At 54.7% G+C, this 17,905-nt stretch overlaps 1 non-coding gene across 1 annotated transcript; it reads left to right on the top strand.

Moving 5' to 3' along the window:
• Positions 1-1,216: 1,216 nt before the first annotated feature.
• On the top strand, positions 1,217-1,367 carry LOC138499259 (5.8S ribosomal RNA). Its single transcript, XR_011279280.1, has one exon. It is a non-coding gene; the product is annotated as a 5.8S ribosomal RNA (ribosomal RNA).
• The last annotated feature ends 16,538 nt before the right edge of the window (positions 1,368-17,905 follow it).

The following is a 17,905-nucleotide window of genomic DNA, read 5'->3' as shown; positions in this document are numbered from 1 at the left end:
AGGAAGGGGGCATCTGGGTGGGAATGGAGGGATGGGGTATGTTTATCGGGAGAGAAGGATGTTGGTTTATTGGAGTGGTGGGAGCATGTGTGTGTCGAAGGGATGGGGTAATCGGGTGTGGGTATAGAGAGAGGGCGAATGGCGCCATCTGAGTGTGGAGGTAGAGATGAAGCATATGGGTGTGGCTCTGAGGGGTGGAGCATCTTGGTGTAGGTATGGAGGGACGGATGTTGGTGTCTTTGTTTGGGTTTGGATGGAGGGTTGGTGGCATGTAGGTCAGGAGGGAGGTGGCATTTGAATCTGGAACGTGTTTGGAAGGAGAAATGGGGCATTTGAGTGTGAATGGTTTCTGCTTGTGGGTGGGGGCATAAAGGATCATTAACAGCGGAGCAGCGGGAGGGAGAGCCGTGGGCCCGACCTCGGTTGCATCCCAGACGTGTACACCCACAGGCCGGGGCACCTCTCGCAGAGCGGTCCGGTGCGCGTGGTCAACCAGCCCCCTCTCCTCACTGAGCCCGCATCTGCGCTGGCCGGGGGCGCACACTCCTCTCTCTGACCTGCCAGCGGCTGGGCATTGATGGGCACACCCCGGTCACCAGGGAAGCCCTGACTGGGGGCAGCCGGGAGCCGAGGGAAACCTGACTGCTCTCTAGGGGTGCCTCCCCAGGCAGACAGGCACCCGGGCAAGGCAGGCATGAGCCATGGTGCAGCTGGCTCACTTGACGGTGGGCGCCAAGGTTCCAGCCGCCCACATCTGTGTGTGAGCAATGGCCAGGCCCGCTGGCACAGTGGGTGACCTTCCCTCTTGCCCAGGTACCTGGAGCTGGGTCCTATGCGGCCGGGCTGGGGTTTGAAGACTCTAGTGGTCCCACCCGACCCCCTGTCTGTGCTGTCTCTGGCCTGCCTCGTTGTCCATCTTCCAGCCCCCCCCTCCCAAAAGGGAAGCGGAAGGGGTCAGGGAAGGATGAGTGGATCGGGCCATGTGGGCAGGTGGCGGAGCGGCCTACTTCCATCCCCCTGGGAAGCACTGTGCTGCTGCAGCTGGCGGTCAGGCTGAGCACCTGGATTATTATTATTATTTTCTTTTGAAACCACAATGGTTTCGGCCAAGCTAGACAGGGAGCTGGGCTGTCCTGCCACAGCCAGCGCTGCCTCCCCCAACCTCTCCTGCACCGGCAGGGTCAGGCCGACGTCTAGGACAAAAACAGTTGCCTGTGGCTCTTGGCGGTGGATCACTCGACTCGTGCATCGATGAAGAATGCAGCTAGCTGCGAGAATTAGTGTGAATTGCAGGACACATTGATCAACACTTCGAACGCACCATGTGGCCCTGGGTTTTTCCCGGGGCTACGCCTGTCTGAGGGTCAATTGTACATCAGTCGCCCCGGGGTTCACTCCCAGGGGCGTGGCTCGGGCTGTCGCAGGGACCCCATTCCCTTCATCCCCCTAAGGTCAGACCCCGATCAGCACCGTCGCTGGATCCTTGCATCTGGCGCGCAAGCTCATTGCCGACGCGTCCTGGTTTCCCCAGTTTCCCCACCTCATGCTGGTTTCGGGAGGGCCGGGTGGCGACGCGCCCCGGATGTGGTGGCGGCGGCAGCAGGCTTTAAAAAAGCCTGGCGCACCTTCACCCTACCCCGGGGCACCTGGCCATGCTGTGTGTGGCTGTCTTTGGTGTCCCACGGCTGCCGGCGCAGGATGACCATGGAGCACGGACCTCGTGACCATGTGGGCTTCGGTCACAGATTGGAACAGAATACACTCGTCTGCGCCAAGGGCTGGGGCAACCCCCCATACGGGCCTGAGGCCAGCTGCCCTGAGCTTTGTGCTCCCCGACCACGGCCTCAGATCAGACATGGTGACCTGCTGAATTTAAGCATATTACTAAGCAGAGGAAAAGGAACTAACCAAGATTCCCTCAGTAACGGCCAGTGAAAAGGGAAGAGCCCAGCGCCAAATCCCCATTCAGCAGCAGGCGTGGGAAATGTGGCGTACAGAAGACTAACTTCCCGGCATCGCTCAGGGGGCTCAAGTCCTTCTGATCGAGTCTCCCCACGCGGATGGTGTTAGGCCGATAGCGGTCTCTTGCACACCGGGATCAGGTCTTCTTGGAGTCAGGTTGCTTGGGAATGCAGCCCAAAGCGTGTGGTAAACTCTGTCTAAGGCTAAATACGGGCGCGAGACTGGTGACCAACAAGTACCGCAAGGGAAAGTTGAAGAGAGTTCAAGATGGTGTGAAATGGTTGAACGGTAAACTGGTGGGGTCTGTGCAGTCCACCCACAGGATTCAACACGGCAGGCAGGTTGGTCACCTGGAACGGTGGAGGCCCTTGCGGGTATGCGGCCCGGGCACATCCAGCCCCAGCAGGGTGCATTTGGGAAGGCCGAAGGGGGCAGTTGGCTCTCTGCTCCAGCAGAGAGTGCTACAGCCCCCTGACAGCAGTTTTGCTGTGTCCACGGGGCTGAGGGAGATAGACCACCACCGGGCGCTTATCCGGCAACTGTCCTGGCCCTTCTTGGGGGTTGCTAGAGTGGCCATGGGAGACGGGGCTCCCGATGTGACTGTGGTGGACTGCCCTCAATACACCCCAACCACGTCGTGCTGCCAGGCGGGGGGGCCCACAAAGGGCGCCAGGGGTCGGTTAACCACCCGACCTGTCTGGAAACACTGACTCGGAATATAACGCCTGCCCGAGTCAGAGGGATGAATGAAACCCTGTGATGTAATGATGTTGAGGGCCGGTGCCGGCGATTGCAGTGGCATCCTGTCGCGGTGGGCTCTCCACCGACCCGTCTCCCCCGCTCTGTCAGAGATGATGCATGAGCGTGTGTGATAGGACCCGAAAGATGGTGAACTCGGCCTGGTGGAGGTCCGTAGCGGTCCTGATGTGTAAATCGGTCATCCGACCTGGGTATAGGGGCAAAAGACTAATCGAATGATATAGTAGCTGGTTCTCTCCGAAGTTTCACTCCAGGTACCTGGCGCACGGAAATCCCAGTTTTATCTAGCAAAGCGAATCATTAGAGGTCTTGGGGCCAAAATTATCTCAACCTGCTCTCAAACTTTAAATGGGTATGAAGCCCGGCTTGCTGGCGTGGAGCCGGGTATTGTATGAAAGTGCTCAGTGGGCAACTTTTGGTAAGCAGAACAGGCGCTGCGGGATGAACCGCACGCGGGGTTAAGGCACATGATGCAGATGCTCATAAGTCCCCAGAAACGGTGTTGGTTGACATAGACAGCAGGATGGTGGGCATGGTAGTCGGAATCCGCTCAACTAGCCCTGAAAATGGATGGCCCTGGAGCATCAGGCCCCTACCAGGCCGGCGTTGAGAGCCGCAGGGGCTAAGTCAGGCGAGTAGGAGGGCTGCTGCAGTACGCACAGAAGCCCGGGGCGAGGGCCCGGGTGGAACCGCCGCAGGTACAGATCTTGGTTGTAGTAGCAAATATTAAAACGAGAACTTTGAAGAATAAAGTGGAGAAGGGTTCCATGTGAACAGAAGTTGAACATAGGTCAGTCAGTCCTAAGAGATGGGCGAGCGCCGTTCGGAAGGGATGGGCTATGGCCTCCATTGCCCTCAGCCGATCGACAGGAAGTCGGGTTCAGATCCCCAAATCCAGAGTGGCAGGGCCGGGCGCCCTTGTGGCGTCCAGTGCGGTAATGCAAATGATCCCAGAGAAGCCCATTTTAAGAGGTCAGCCCACCACAACTCTATCCTCGGCCTCTGGGCTGCCTTCCAGCACATTGCTATCCTTCGTTTGGCCAGGACATATGCTAGATCTTTCATTTTGCTTATGTGCTTTAAGTTACGTGGCCTAGGGAATCCCCCCAGCATGCATGCCGAGGCCGACTCCACCTCCAGTGTAATACCGGTTCCTGCTAAGCGTGCCTTCACTTCTTGCCAAATCTGCCCCACCTCAGGGCAGGTCCAAAACATGTGGAGTAGCCCAGCCTCCTCCACCCCACACCTAGGGCATTTCTGAGTCGTACGGCCACCAAACCTAGCGATCTTACTGGGGGTGAACTATGCTCTGTGTGTGACATATAGTTGGATCTGCTGGAGCCTTGCGTTCCGGGACACTTTTTTATATCTTTGGGCTCTTTTCCAGAGCCCATCCGATATGGGCTCTCCCACCTCATCCTCCCAAAGTTGTCTGTTGGGTCAAGTCCTTCCCCACCTTGGACCCCAACAGCTCGTATATGCGGGAAATCTCATGCCCACCCTCTGAAATATCATATATAGCCTCCATGGTGGCATCCGGTTGTCCGGTGAGCACCTCTGCTGGCCACTTCGCTCGTACTCTCTTGACAATTCTGGTGTAAGTTATGTACTGCCCTTTATGCACCTCAGTATCTTCAATCAGGTTCGGGAACTCTAATGCCTCCCCTTCCAGCCATATGTCTCCCAGGGTGGCCAGGCCCACTGGTTCCCAGTACTTGCGCACCCCTTGTATCAGATGGGGATCCTCTCCACATAGTGCTGCAAGCGGCACCTGCATAGAGTACGGAACCGGGTGTCCCGCAATCTGCCACGTCCCCCGGGCCCTCAACTTGGACAGCCACACCACTTCTTTGTGAAAGAAGGGGAGCAGTTCCCTGCACAGCAGCCTGGTTTCTGCCGTCTCCTCGCCAGACAGCCATCTTGCTACATACTGCAGCTGCCCTGCCAGATAGTATAGCTCAAAATTTGGCAGGTTGATCCCTCCCCTATCACACGAGTTCTGTAGTTTCGAGAGGGCCACCCTGTTCCTGGAGTTGCCCCAGATGAAGCTCCTACACATGCTATGGAGGCTAGCGAAAAAGCGCCTCAGGATCCCATGCGGGATGTTAACAAAGAAATGCAACAGTCTAGGCAAAACTACCATTTTTAGCAGAGCAGCCCTCCCCACCATAGCCAGGGGTAACCTGGACCAGAATCCCATGCTGTTCTTAATTCCTTCTACTGCTTTAACCGTGTTGCGTGCATGTTCTTCTGCTATATGGTACAATTCAACTCCGAGATATCGGAACGACTTTGTGTGCCAGGGTAATCGGCAACACTGGCAGACTCCTGGGCAAGACAAGCTTGTATCTCCCCAGAGGGAACACGCTAGACTTTTTGGGGTTAACGCTATGCCAGAGAGAACGGCAAATTGCTCCATCATGTCTAGAATATATTGCATGTTCTCTTCTGGGTAGCGTAAATATAACAGTATGTCGTCCGCAAATAAAGAAACAAGGTGCATGCCATCCGCAGTGTGAATACCTATCTCCTCGTATTGCTGTCTCAGGCAAGTGGCCAATGGCTCCAGTGCCCATATGTATAACATGGGCGACCACGGGCAGCCCTGTCTAGTGCCTCTGCTTAGTTACCATTTGTCTGAAATGATAGCACCCGGTTTGACCCTGGCGATCGGGGAGCTGTATAACATTGTCACCCATCTGAGGTACCCCGGTCCCATTCCATAGCCCTTAAAGGTCGCGATCAACTAGGGCCTTTTCACTGGCTCGAAGGCCTTGACCACGTCTAGTGAAACTATTGCCAGTTCACCTGGGTCATTTTTTGTCTGGTCAAGGATGTGATGCAGTCTTCTGAGATTGTCAGTTATGTTCCTGCCCGGGACATAGCCCGTTTGGTCGGCGTGTATCAGTTTACGAATGACAGCCTTAAGCCTATTTGCCAGTATAGCAGTGAGGATTTTACTAACCTGATTGAGCATCGATAAGGGCCTGTACGACCCACAATCAGTGATAGGCTTGCCCGGCTTCAGAAGCGGGATACTCACTGCCTCTCACAGGGTCTCTGGTAGCCTGACTTACTCATACGACTGGTTAAGCATGGCCAGCAGCGGGGGTAGCAACTCTTGTTCATAGGTTTTATAAAATTCACTTGGAAGCCCATCGGACCCGGGGGCCTTACAGGTGGGCAAGTAGCGAACCACTAGTTCGAGTTCTTCCATCGTAATAGGGACATCTACGTCTGCGCGTTCTGCCTCATCTAAGGTGGGTAGGCTCATGTCCTCCAATCTTACCCGAATTACGTGGTGTCTAGGGCCACCTGGGTCCTCATAAAGATGTTTATAGAATCTCAGGAACTCCTCATTCACCCCCTCCTGGGTATTCTGAGTCCACCCTCCCTTGCCTTTAATTTCCCTGATCACAGTTCGCGGCGTCTCTCTTGTATAGCCAGGCCAGCAACCTGCCCAGCTTATCTCCCCCTGCGTGCTGTCTCTCCACGTATTTCTTATAGCTTAGTTTACATAACCTGTCCCAGCAGTCCCCACTGGCCTGTTGTAATTGCCTTATCCTGTCTCTGTCCTCATCAGCAGTGCCTTCCGTACGCATCCTGCCCTCCAACTCCTCCTCAATTCCCTTCCACTCTGCTCTATGCCCCCCTGGATTCCCCTAGACTTCAAAATGGCAACCCCCCGCAAAACCACCTTAAACCCCTCCCAAACAGTTCCCATAGAGCTTACACTACCAGTATGTATCTCGAAGTACTCAGTGATCGCCTCTCTTAAATCTTCCCTGAATCCCAGGTCCTGCAGAGCCTCGGCTCTGAGTTTCCAAGTGGGAATCCGTGCCCTGGGAGGTTGATGCCGCCACTCCAGGACCAGGGGGGAGTGGTCCAAAAGCACCCTAGCTTTGTATTCCGCACCTTCCATCTCTCCTGCCAACTCTGTGGAGGCGAACACAGTCTAATCTTGTGTGAAGGGCGTGTGGTGCCGTATAGTGCGAGTATTGTCTATCCACTGGATGCAACTGCCTCCAGACATCCACTAGGTCGAAGTCCCTCGGGAGAGCCTGTAGCACCTTTGCTGCTGGGGTTGGTTTGTCTATCTTACTATCCGATCTGTCAACATTAGGGTTAAGTACACAGTTAAAATCACCTCCCCAAATAATCCCACCACCCAGCAGAGGGCCGACTCTACCGTACAGGGTCCTAAAGTAAGCCGCTGTGTCCTGGTTAGGGGCATATAAATCTACAATACACACTTCTCGGTTTTCCAATATACCCTTCACAACAGTCAATCTGCCATCTGGGTCACCCGTGACCTGAAGCAGCTGAAATGGCACCTGCGGCGCCACCCAGATGATAACTCCTCTAGCGTAGGCCGGGTATGTGGATCCCACCAGGTACCCCCTCCACTTCTTCTTAACCACCTCCAATTTCTCCCTAGTGAGGTGGGTCTCTTGCAATAATGCTATGTCGGTCCTCATCCTTTTCAGATACATCATCACCTTGTTACGTTTCAGATAGCTGTTGAGGCCCCTGACATTCCAGGTAACCACTGTAAGGCACCCTGGCGCCATCACCAGGATATCCCGCCTCTTAAGGGTCACATTTTGGCTCAATACCCTTTCCCTCCATTCAAACTTCCCTCCCATCAAACTTCCCTCCAACCCCCTTCCCAACTCCCCATTCCCCAACTTCAAACCACTGCACACCCCTCTCACCCTCCCACCTCCCCCTCTTCGTCTACCCCAACCCCAACAAGTGCCAAGCTCCGTCCCTGGATCTCAGGCCCCCCTGCGTTTTGGTTCTGCCCTAAAAGACCCCAGCCCAGAACCCAGCAGGGTGTCACCGAACTACCAGTGACCTAACTAAACTATTCGCTATGGGGGTGTGAGGTCCTGCTCAGTATAGCTCCTATATCTATATCAAGGTTTCCAGTGCCACGTCTCATATTTATAATTGTAGCTCTGATCACACTCCTCTGCCGGTATATGCAATGCTATATTCAAGTCCCATTGTCATGAGCTGCAGCACCTAGGGCGCTTTACCGACGCATGTTACTTATCTCCACCTTCTGCTCCCTGGATGTCCGGTTCCTGGGGACAGTTCTGCGCATCTAACCATCCCATGGCATCCTCTGGGGTGTCAAAAAACAAGGTTCTGCTCTTGTAGAAAACCTTCAGTTTAGCTGGATAAAGCAGCATGTACCTATGGCCTGCATCCCGCAATCTTCTTTTCACGGACCCAAAGTTCATGCGGCTGCGCTGTACTTGCAAGGTATAATCCGGGTATGCCGTTATGTTCCCAGCACCTCTTTGTATCGTGCCGCCCTTCCGAAAGTGTTCAAGGATTTTTTCCCGGTCCCGGTAGTTTAGGATCTTCGCTATCACCGGCCTGGGGGGTTGGCGGGGTTCCCCGGCAGTGGCTTCCTCATCAGGGCCCTGTGTGCCCTCTCTACAGTGAACCCCTAGGGCAGGGCTCCCCCGGTTATCTCCTGTAATAGCATAGAATCGATGTATTCGTAGGGTTAGTTCCCTCAGCTCCTTCCGACAATGGGAATATTGTTCCTTCGGGCGCGTCCCTCCGCCTCTTCCGACCTGCTCTCCAGATTGCCTACACGTTGTACCAAGGCGTGAAGTTCAGATTTATTGGCAGCACAGGCTGCTGTGTTCGGGGCCACCTCTTTTTCCAGGTCCTCCGTGCGCTCAGCCAACAATCGTACGTCTTGCCAGAGAAGATTTACGTCCTCCTGCACCGCTCCAACTTTGAGCTCAAGTGCAGCTTTCAATTCACTGATTGCCAGGCCCAGTTTGGTCTCCAAGGCCACTTTCAGGTCAGCAATCGCCGCAAGTACCTCCTGGTTGCCCATAATGTCTCGGCCCCCAGCTTTCTTCCTGGCCCCTTCTGCACCTGGTGGTGTTTTGGCAAAAACATCCAGTGTGGGCTGCTTGCCTTTCTGTCTGATGAGTTTGTTGGACATCTTGTTGCGTCAGGGTAAAGTGAGTCGGCCCCAAAACGTGCTGTCCTCTTTTAGAACATGCTAAATTGCCCAAAATGTCTAGGCCCGGCCTGATCGTTTCAGGGGTGTCCTCCAGCGACCTCCCCTATTTCTAGAATGGACTGTGTCCTCCCACGTACCCACGTGGGTTCATTCGGCCTTCACAGGACTAAGGACCCTGCCCCAGTCGATCTAGCTCCCCGGGGTGTCTGCCTGGCGCTGGTGTGGCTCTGCGGGCTCCGGTGGCCACCCTTGCTGGTCCCCACTTTCATGGGGCAACCCCGTACACCTTCATCTGCAGTTACCTCTTGCGGCCACCTCGGGCATGTTGTCTGCGTCGCTTTGTTCCCACTTCAGGCGGCTGCAAGTCTCTGTGTTTCTGTCTAAGCCTGTCTGTGCCCCTCGGGTGGCTGGATCAGCATTCGTAAATCAATCATAGGCATGTCTTGTTCTTCGTTGTGCTATTGTGTTTACTAGACTCCACAGGATGGTTTGGTGGAGTTTGTTGCAGGTTGGGTTGCCGATGTGTGCCTGCGCCTCTTCGTCTCACGGTGCGGCGCTGGGTTTATTGTGTCATGGGCATTTCAGCTTATCATCAGCTGTCTGTGAGCGGCAACGGTGCTCTTTTCTCTCCTCCCGTCACCTCGTTAAAGGAGACGGACGCTCCCAGCGTCGCCTCCCTCTGATCGATCCGCTTGGTGCACAACGTACTGGGCAGCTCCCTGCGTCTATATACACGCGCGCATTGGCACCATTTTGAATGCGCTATCCAAGCTCCGCAACGCAGCCCATTCAAAGAATTGCTTGGCAACGTGATAGTTAGTTCAATATAAGTCAGTAGTGCTCTGGTCGCCACCGGTTCATTCTAGTTACTGGTCACACATTCCACCATGCAATAGTTCCATGTTTGCAGGGTCAGCGCTCTGTATGACCCTGCCCTGTGCTGCAATTGCAAGATCAACTCCCTTGTCCCCGGTGGATGCATGAACTTATACACATTGCAAAGGGTAATATGATTAAGCTGGCATCTGTTTTGCTAGGAGCTGCTATCACATCTAATCAGGGTCCCCCTGTGTGCCTCCGTCAGGTCTCAGGCAACCCTTAGGCTGTGCTCGGCTTTATTATCAGTGAAACTTGATTGCATCCGTTTCAGGGTCTTCCTGTGTGGCACTCCGTATACTAAGCTGGCCCTGTACATCCGTGTTATTGCGTTACCTTCGGTCCGGATGGCCGCAACACGGAGCCTGCAGCCGTGGACACCATGCACGACCCGAAAGGCTGCCCCGTCATAGGCCTGTCTAATGGCCAAGTCTCCACTGCAGCTGCAAGCGAAACCGCCCATAATGCTTGGACGGCTCACACGCCGTCACTTCGCTACAGCTGCTTGTGGGCACGCCGGTGCCTCGTATGTGTTGCGCATACACTGCCGAGTATTGCAGTGTATATTGTACTGTCACTTATTCATGGGTGAGCAGCCTTGTAGTCTATCACGCATACACGCGGTCTGCTTGGGGTTCCAGTCCCGTTTCGTCGCGCACCGGGAATGCGCTTTTCAATCACGGCACTGTTCGTTTGCCGTTTTACTTCGACGTCGGGCTTCTCCCCCGGGTCCCGCGCTCTGGTCACAGGGGGTCTTCACAGCTCTGCTCTACTCGCGGCCCCTTCTGGCAGACCCGATCTGAGCGCAGCTCTCTCTCCTACAACGGGCTACTCGCGAGTCAGCTGTCCTCCACATCTCTTTGTTGTTGGCAGATCGCCATTTTAGATTCCTCACAAGCGCACCGCCACAAAATTATTCCGGCTGATTTCGCTCGCATCACAGCGCTGATCCTCACCATCTCCAGCTCCAGTTGGGCAGTGTTAGTTCATGAACTCGGGCAAACGATGTATTCAGACCAGGATGGTTTCAATGTGTCACATTTTCTCGGATCATTTCAGGATCATCAGGAGCCTCCTTGGAAACACGTCCTCCTACATGGCTCTGTAGCCACGCCCCCAGCCGCACAGAGAGTTCTTTTCTTTGTGAGGGGCAGGGCACCCTGGAATGGGTTTGCCCCGAGAAAGGGGCCCGAGCTTTGCAAAGCGTTGCTGTTCCGGCGGCGTCCCGCTGGTCCTTAAAAATCTGGGTGAGATTTTGTAAATCTCGCGCCAGGCCGTACCCATATCCGCAGCATGTCTCCAAGGCGGACAACCTCTGGCATGTCAGAACAATGTAGTTACGGGAAGTCAGCCTCTGGATGCGAGCCGGTCCCTTCCTGGGGATCACCCCAGCTGCAGTGTTCGCCAATCTTGTTCTTCCTCTGGGGGTTCAGGGCCGGCATTCTGCCTTGGCCGACACCTAGCAGCTGACTTGGAACTGGTGCGGACCAGGGGAATCTGACTGTTTAATTAAAACAAAGCATTGCAAAGGCCTGTGGAGGGTGTTGACGCAATGTGATTTCTGCCAAGTGCTCTGAATGTCAAAGTGAAGAAATTCAATGAAGCGTGGGTAAACGGATGGGGTAACTATGACCTTTAAGGTAGCCACATGCCTCGTCATCTAATTAGTGATGTGCATGAATGGATGAATGAGATTCCCACTGTCCCTATCTACTATCTAGCGAAACCACAGCCAAGGGAACAAGCTTGGCAGAATCGTCGGGGAAAGAAGACCCGGTTGAGTTTGACTCTAGTCTGGCACTGTGAAGAGACATGAGGTAGGATAAGTGGGAGGCCCTCGGGCCGCTGGTGAAACACCACTACTCTTATTGTTTTTCCACTTACCCGGTGAGGCGGGGGGCGAGCCCCATGGGGCTCTCGCTTCTGGCTCCAAGCACCCGGCACCTGCCGGGCACGACCCACTCCGGGGACAGTGGCAGGTGGGGAGTTTGACTGGGGTGGTACACCCTGTCAAAGGATAACCCAGGTTCAAGGAGGACAGAAACCTCCCGTGGAGCAGACGGGCAAAAGCTAGCTTGATATCGATTTTTCAGTATGAATATAGACCGTGAAAGCAGGGCTTCACGATCCTGCTGACTTTTTGGGTTTCAAGCAGGAGGTATCAGAAAAGTTACCACAGGGATAACTGGCTTGTGGCGGCCAAGCCTTCATAGCGACGTCGCTTTTTGATCCTTCAATGTCGACTCTTCCTATCATTGTGAAACAGATTTCACCAAGCATCGGATTGTTTACCCACTAATAGTGAACGTGAGGTGGATTTAGACCGTTGTGAGACAGGTTAGTTTTACCCTACTGATGATGTGTTGTTGCAATAGTAATCCTGTTCAGTACGAGAGGAACCGCAGGTTCAGGCATTTGGTGTGCATGCTTGGCTGAGGAGCCAATGGGATGAAGCTACCATCTGTGGGATTATGACTGAACGCCTCTACGTCCAAAATCCCCCCCTCCACCCCAGACCGTGATACTGCAGCGCAGTCGAGCATCAGTTAGCTTAGGACAGCCGGCCTTGGGGCCGGTGTGTAGAGCCGCTTGCCTCAGGACTTGAGTGTGGACAGAATGGGGGCCACCTCTGTCACCCATAGTGCACCGCATGTTTGTGGGAATCTGGTGCTAAATCATTCATCGACAACCTGATTCTGGTTCAGGGTTTCGTAAGTAGCAGAGCAGCTACGTCGCTGCGATCTATTGGAAGTCATCCTCTGAGCCAAGCTTTTGTTGCAAGGCGGCAGCACTGCCAAGGTTCTCCATCCTTCCTCCTGGGGCATGCGGGGTGCACAGGAAAATACCACCCACCATAGGGGCGCACCTGCGGGGGTGTGCGGGCTGCGCGGGGAGCACTCTTCTCACCTTTCCTGGTCAGCCTGGCAGACCAGATGGCCTTGGGCCCGGGCCTTCGAGGTGGTGCCTTAAGCCCCCGAAGAGGGCAGGGGAAGAGAGGGTGCAGCCACTCCAAGGCGCTGGGTTGTAGCTAAAGCCTGTGCCCCTGGAAAGTGGGGTTGAGGCAGGCCCGGCTGGCCACTGGATCACCTGCCTGGTAGTAGGCCCAGATGACCCAAGTTGTGGCTGGTGGACCAGATGCCCGAGTTGTGGCTGACTCCTGCATTTGTCTCCGGTCGGGTTCCGTAAGCTTAATAGTCGGCGTGGAAGTGTCTCCCCGGCCCGAGAGCACTGAGTTGGTGCCTTAAACACAGGGCGGGGAAGAGAGGCAGCAGCTTAAGCACCCACCCCAGAGCATGCGGGGTGGTACCTTAAGCCTGTGCCCCTGGGCGGTGGGGGCAGGTACGGCCGCTGGGCCATCTGGCCCGGGGAGTAGGCCCAGATGGCCCGAGTTGTGGTTGCCACGGCTGACTCCTGCATTTGTCTACGATTGCCATGGAAGTGCCACCTTGCGGCCTTCAGGGCGGCCGTGGCGCAATTACCGGCTTTAGTTCAATGGCGTTCGTGGGTTGCTCCCGGTCCTCTGGCAAGTATCAACCAGTTGTGGTCAGGTCCAAGACGAGGTGCGTGTGTCAAGGGGCGCCCTGAGCGGGTCCGTTTCCTCCGCGTGGGGGTAAATGCTCTCGCAGTGGCCGGCCCTGAGTTCCACAGTGTTTGTGGGTTAGTCCTGGAGGGAAAGGCTCTAATGTTGGGGGAGCAGCTCAGGCCAGAGCTCCAGGGTGAAAGCCCCCAGACCCAGTGGTAGTCGCATCGCTCCCCACAGGGAAAAGCTCTAAAGGGGCCCTGCTAAAGCTCCAGGGTGGCTGGCGGCGGGGGTGTCCTGGCCTTGGGTGCCTGTCTCACGTCTGGGTTGACTGTCCCCAAGCCTGGTGGTGATTGTGGGGAGCCCTGTCCCTCTCTGGAGGGTAAAGCTCTAATGTGGCGGGCGAAGCTCTAAGGCGGCCCGGGCCAGAGCTCCACAGTGGCTGGGGCTGCTGCCCCCACTGGCCTTGGCTGCCAGCCTTGTGCGTGTGGGTGGAGTCCCCAAGCCTTGCGGTAGTTGCGGGGAGCCCTGGAAGGGGAAGCTCTAAATGGGCCCTGCTAAAGCTCCAGGATGGCTGGGGGGGGTGCTGGTCCCCCCAAGCACCCAGCCTTGGGTACCTGTCTCACATGTGGGGCGACTGTCCCTCCCCAAAGGGATAAGCTCCAGGGTGGATCAAAAACCTCTTATGTGGAGGGGGGGAGAAAAACTCTAAGGTGGCCTTGCCAGAGCTCGAGGATGACGATTGGTGCTGGGCCATGCCTTTGGGCACCTTCGGGTGCCCTGTCCTTTGTCAGGTGGGGGGGCCAAAGGCCCTTCCCATCCAGGCCCATTGGAATGCTTTGACGTACCAGATGGCCGCTCTCCGGGCCCGGCCATCTGGTTATTGGCCAGAGGAATGTCTGCAAGGACCAGGCGGCTTGGCTGCTCTGGAAGTTCTGATGGGCGTCAGTTTAAAATGTTTCTCCAGTTGGGTCTCTAAGGAGCCCAAGGCTTTTGCCGAGAGGTCCCGCTCTGTCACTCTGGGTACACAGATGACGAAACTTAGTCTCCTTCCTCCGGATTACTATAGACTGGGTGAGAGGGACCTGTCTGCGCTCATCTTGGTTCTCGTTGCCCAACCCGGGCTCTATGGTGAAAACCGGGACCAGCCGGGGGGGCGTGCCCCACGCAAAGCCCCAGCAGAGACTGGCCTGCTGGGGGTGCTCTTCCGAGCACTCCATGGGATCGATTTGGTGCACTTGGTCTGTCTAGGGTTGGACTGCTTGGCCATCCTCGGCTGTTTCAAGCAATTTGCTTCCACCCGCCTTGGGACCGTGTCAAGGGTTTGCTTCCCTCGGGGAGGGCCCCCTCCTTTGGGCAGGTCTAGAGCAAAGGCTAAGCAGCCGGCAGCTCCCCAGTGGTCAGATCAGATGGGTTCCCCTCGCAAGCCTTGACGCGGCCCCTCCTCCACCAAGCACGTTTCTCCAGCAGTTCGGAACACACGTTGGCTGCTGACCCCCTCTGTCGCCATACCAGTGGCAGCGTGCTGGCAAACCCCACTACCGGTTCAAGTTGTGCCTGGCCTCTAGGGCATGGCTGAGCAGGCCCGGCCGCCGGCGCCTGCGTGACCAACCTGTCCACCCGACACGCACAGGTCTAGGGATGCTCTTTGGCGCTCGGGTCCTGCAGACAGCCCAAGAGGGTGCGCAGGTTGGCTCTGAGGCAGTCGCGCGGCTCCCCCCGTTGCCACCCTCCATCAGGTGCGGCTACCTCATTGATCTTGCCAGTTGCATATGCGTGTCTGAAAGATTAAGCCATGCACGTGTAAGTACAAACGACTGGTACAGTGAAACTGCAAATGGCTCATTAAATCAGTTATGGTTCCATTGATCGTGCCATCTGTTATTTGGATAACTGGTAATTCTAGAGCTAATACATGCCGACGAGCGCGTACCTCCCGGGATGCATGCATTTATCAGACCAAGACCAATCCGGGCTCGCCCGGCCGCTTGGGTGACTCCAAACCTCAGGCCGATCGCACATCCATGTGACCGTGACGATGCATTCAGATCAACTTTCGATGGTACTTTGGTGACCACGGGCAATGGGGAATCGGGGTTTGATTCTGGAGAGGGAGCCTGAGACACGGCTACCACATCAAGGAATGCAGCAGGCGCCGAAATTACCCAATCCCGACTCCGGGAGTTAGTGACGAAAAATAACAGTAAAGGACTCTTTCGAGGCACTGTAATTGGAATGAGTACAATGTTTAAATCCTTTAACGAGTACCCATTGGAGGGCAAGTCTGGTGCCAGCAGCCACGGTAACTCCAGCTCCAATAGCATATATTAAAGTTGCTGCAGTTAAAAAGCTTATAGTTGGATTTTGGGATTGAGCTGGCGGTCCGCCGTGAGGCGAGCTACCGCTGCCTGTCCTAGCCCCTGCCTGAGCGTCCTGGGGGTCTGAAGCGTTTACTTTGAAAAAAGTACAGTGTTCAAAGCAGGCTGGTCACCTGAATACTTAAGCTAGGAATAATGTAATAGGACACTGGTTCTATTTTGTTGTTTTTCGGAACTGGGGCCGTGATTAAGAGGGACGGCCGGGGGCATTCGTATTGTGCCGCTAGAGGTAACATTCTTGGACCAGCGCAAGACGAACCAAAGTGAAAGCATTAGCCAATAATGTTTTCATTAATCTACTGTTGTTTTTGGTTGTTGGTCTTCAGGTCTGCCACTCTGCCAAATTCCCCTAGGAGTGCTGTTAACTTCCCGAGGGAAGTGTCCATGTCTGTTAGCACGACTAGGAGGTCGTCGGCAAAGGCCATTGCCTTATGGTCTTCCCCACCGAATGTAATCTCTTTTATTCCCCTCTCCTGTCTAATTCTAGCTAGGAAGGGTTCGAGAAATTCTGCGTACAGGAATGGTGACATGGGCAGCCCTGCTTAGTACCCCTAGTGATCCTTATTGCCTGGGAGACATGCCTATTGATAGCCAGCCTGATAAGTGGTGCTCCATAGTTGACTTTGACCAGGTGGACAAGTCCTGGGCCAAACCCCATAACCATCATCGTAGCAAACAAGAATGACCATTTGACTCGGCCAAATGCCTTCTCTGCATCTAGTGCTAACACTCCCTGCCCTCAGGACTGCCCTGTTTGACTTCTTTATCAGGTGGGATATTTGCCTAATGTTGACAAACGTTTGTCGCCCCTTGACAAAGCCTGCTTGATCCGGGTGGATCAGGTCAGTGATTACTTTATCCATTCTAGATGTTAGAATTTTTTGTAAAGATTTTGTCATCAAGGTTTATTAGGGCAGTAGTGCGGTAGGCTACAGAGGGTTTGTTTCTTGTTTGGCTTAGGGAAGAGGATTACCTTGGCCTCCTCCATGGACTGGGAGATGCGGCCCGTATCGGAGAAGGAGTTGAACAGGGATGCCATTAACGGGACTAATGTGGTATTGGATGCTTTATAGAATGTGGCGGGGTACCCGTCCGGGCCTAGGGCTTTATTTGGTTGTAGCGATTGGATCGCTGCACGCACCTCGTCTTAGGTAATCGTCCATTCTAAAGCGTCACGCTGGCTCTGTTCTAATCTTTTTAGCCAGCAAGATTTTAAGAAGGCCTTTTGGTGGTCACTCTCCGGTGCCTCCGCAGAGTAGAGGCTTGTATAGAACTCTCTGAACGCCTGAAGGATCTCTTCTGTACGTGTGGTTTCCTGTCCCTCCACCATCTGAATGTGGCGTATTGTACCTGCCGCCTCCTTCTGCTTAACCTACCTGGCTAAGAGCCGGCCTGTCTTGTTTTCTGGAGGTAATACTTCTGCCTCAAGAATCGGAGCGATTTCACAGCTTGTTTAGCTAGAAGGATATTGATTTGCCCTTTGATATGCCTATACTCCCTCCTGATCATTACCCCCCTATCTGTCTCCGTAAACCCCTGTTCTAGGTCCACCTGGAGGGCCTTCTCCTGTTTGGCTCGAGATGCCTGCTTTGCTATGAGCACCCCCCGCATGGTTGCCTTAAAGGCGTCCCATACTACATGTTCCTGCACCTCTGGGGTCTTATTTTCCCCAAAGAAGTTGCGGATGGACTTGTGTATCTCGTCGCAAATTACTGCATCAGCAGATGTCAGGGGAACCGCCACTTCCAGAGGCCCCCCCCCTCCCACTGGATTTCTAGCTGCAGGGGAGTGTGGTCGGGCAGGGCTATGGTTTCCCTTTCTATGATCCGTACTTGGCAGAGCAGTGTCTCCGAAATCAATATGTAATCAATTCTTGAGAATGTTCGGTGCACATGTGAGTAGTATACCCCTTGGAGTCCCCTTTAAGTTCATGCCATGTATCTGCCAATGCTATTCTGTTATGCTAGCCTGTAGTTTACTAGATGGGCCTTCAGATGTGGGTGTCCTGTCTGCGCTTATGTCCGTGGATGGGAGCCACGCCAAGTTAAAATCCTGTCAGTATTAGCTGGCTCGTTGTTAACTGGTTTAGCTTCTCCTAAACCCCCTGCAAGTATTCTTCCTGCCCTGAGTTGGGGGCGTATACTGTGGCGATTGTGAGAGGCCACCCCCCATTGTAGCTGGACGAAGAGGAATCTACCTTCCTTGTCGACTTTTGTGCCTATTATTTCGATGTCAGGTAGGTGTCTAAATGCTATGAGGACCCCTCAAGCTTTGCTCTTGTTGTTGGCCTGCAGAACCTGGGGTTATCCTCAACTTCATTCTGTATCTGTCTTGCTTACGGATATCGGTCCCCTGGAGCGTCACAATGTCGGGCTTGGTATCCTGGAGCAGGTTCTCCAGTTTCTGTCTCTTTAG

This window comes from Ambystoma mexicanum, chromosome 5q (genome assembly GCF_040938575.1).
Source record: "Ambystoma mexicanum isolate Mex_15411 chromosome 5q, UKY_AmexF1_1, whole genome shotgun sequence".
Lineage (NCBI taxonomy): Eukaryota > Metazoa > Chordata > Amphibia > Caudata > Ambystomatidae > Ambystoma > Ambystoma mexicanum.
The sequence above is the reverse complement of the archived record's forward strand: the minus strand, read 5'-3'. Positions and strand labels throughout refer to the sequence as shown.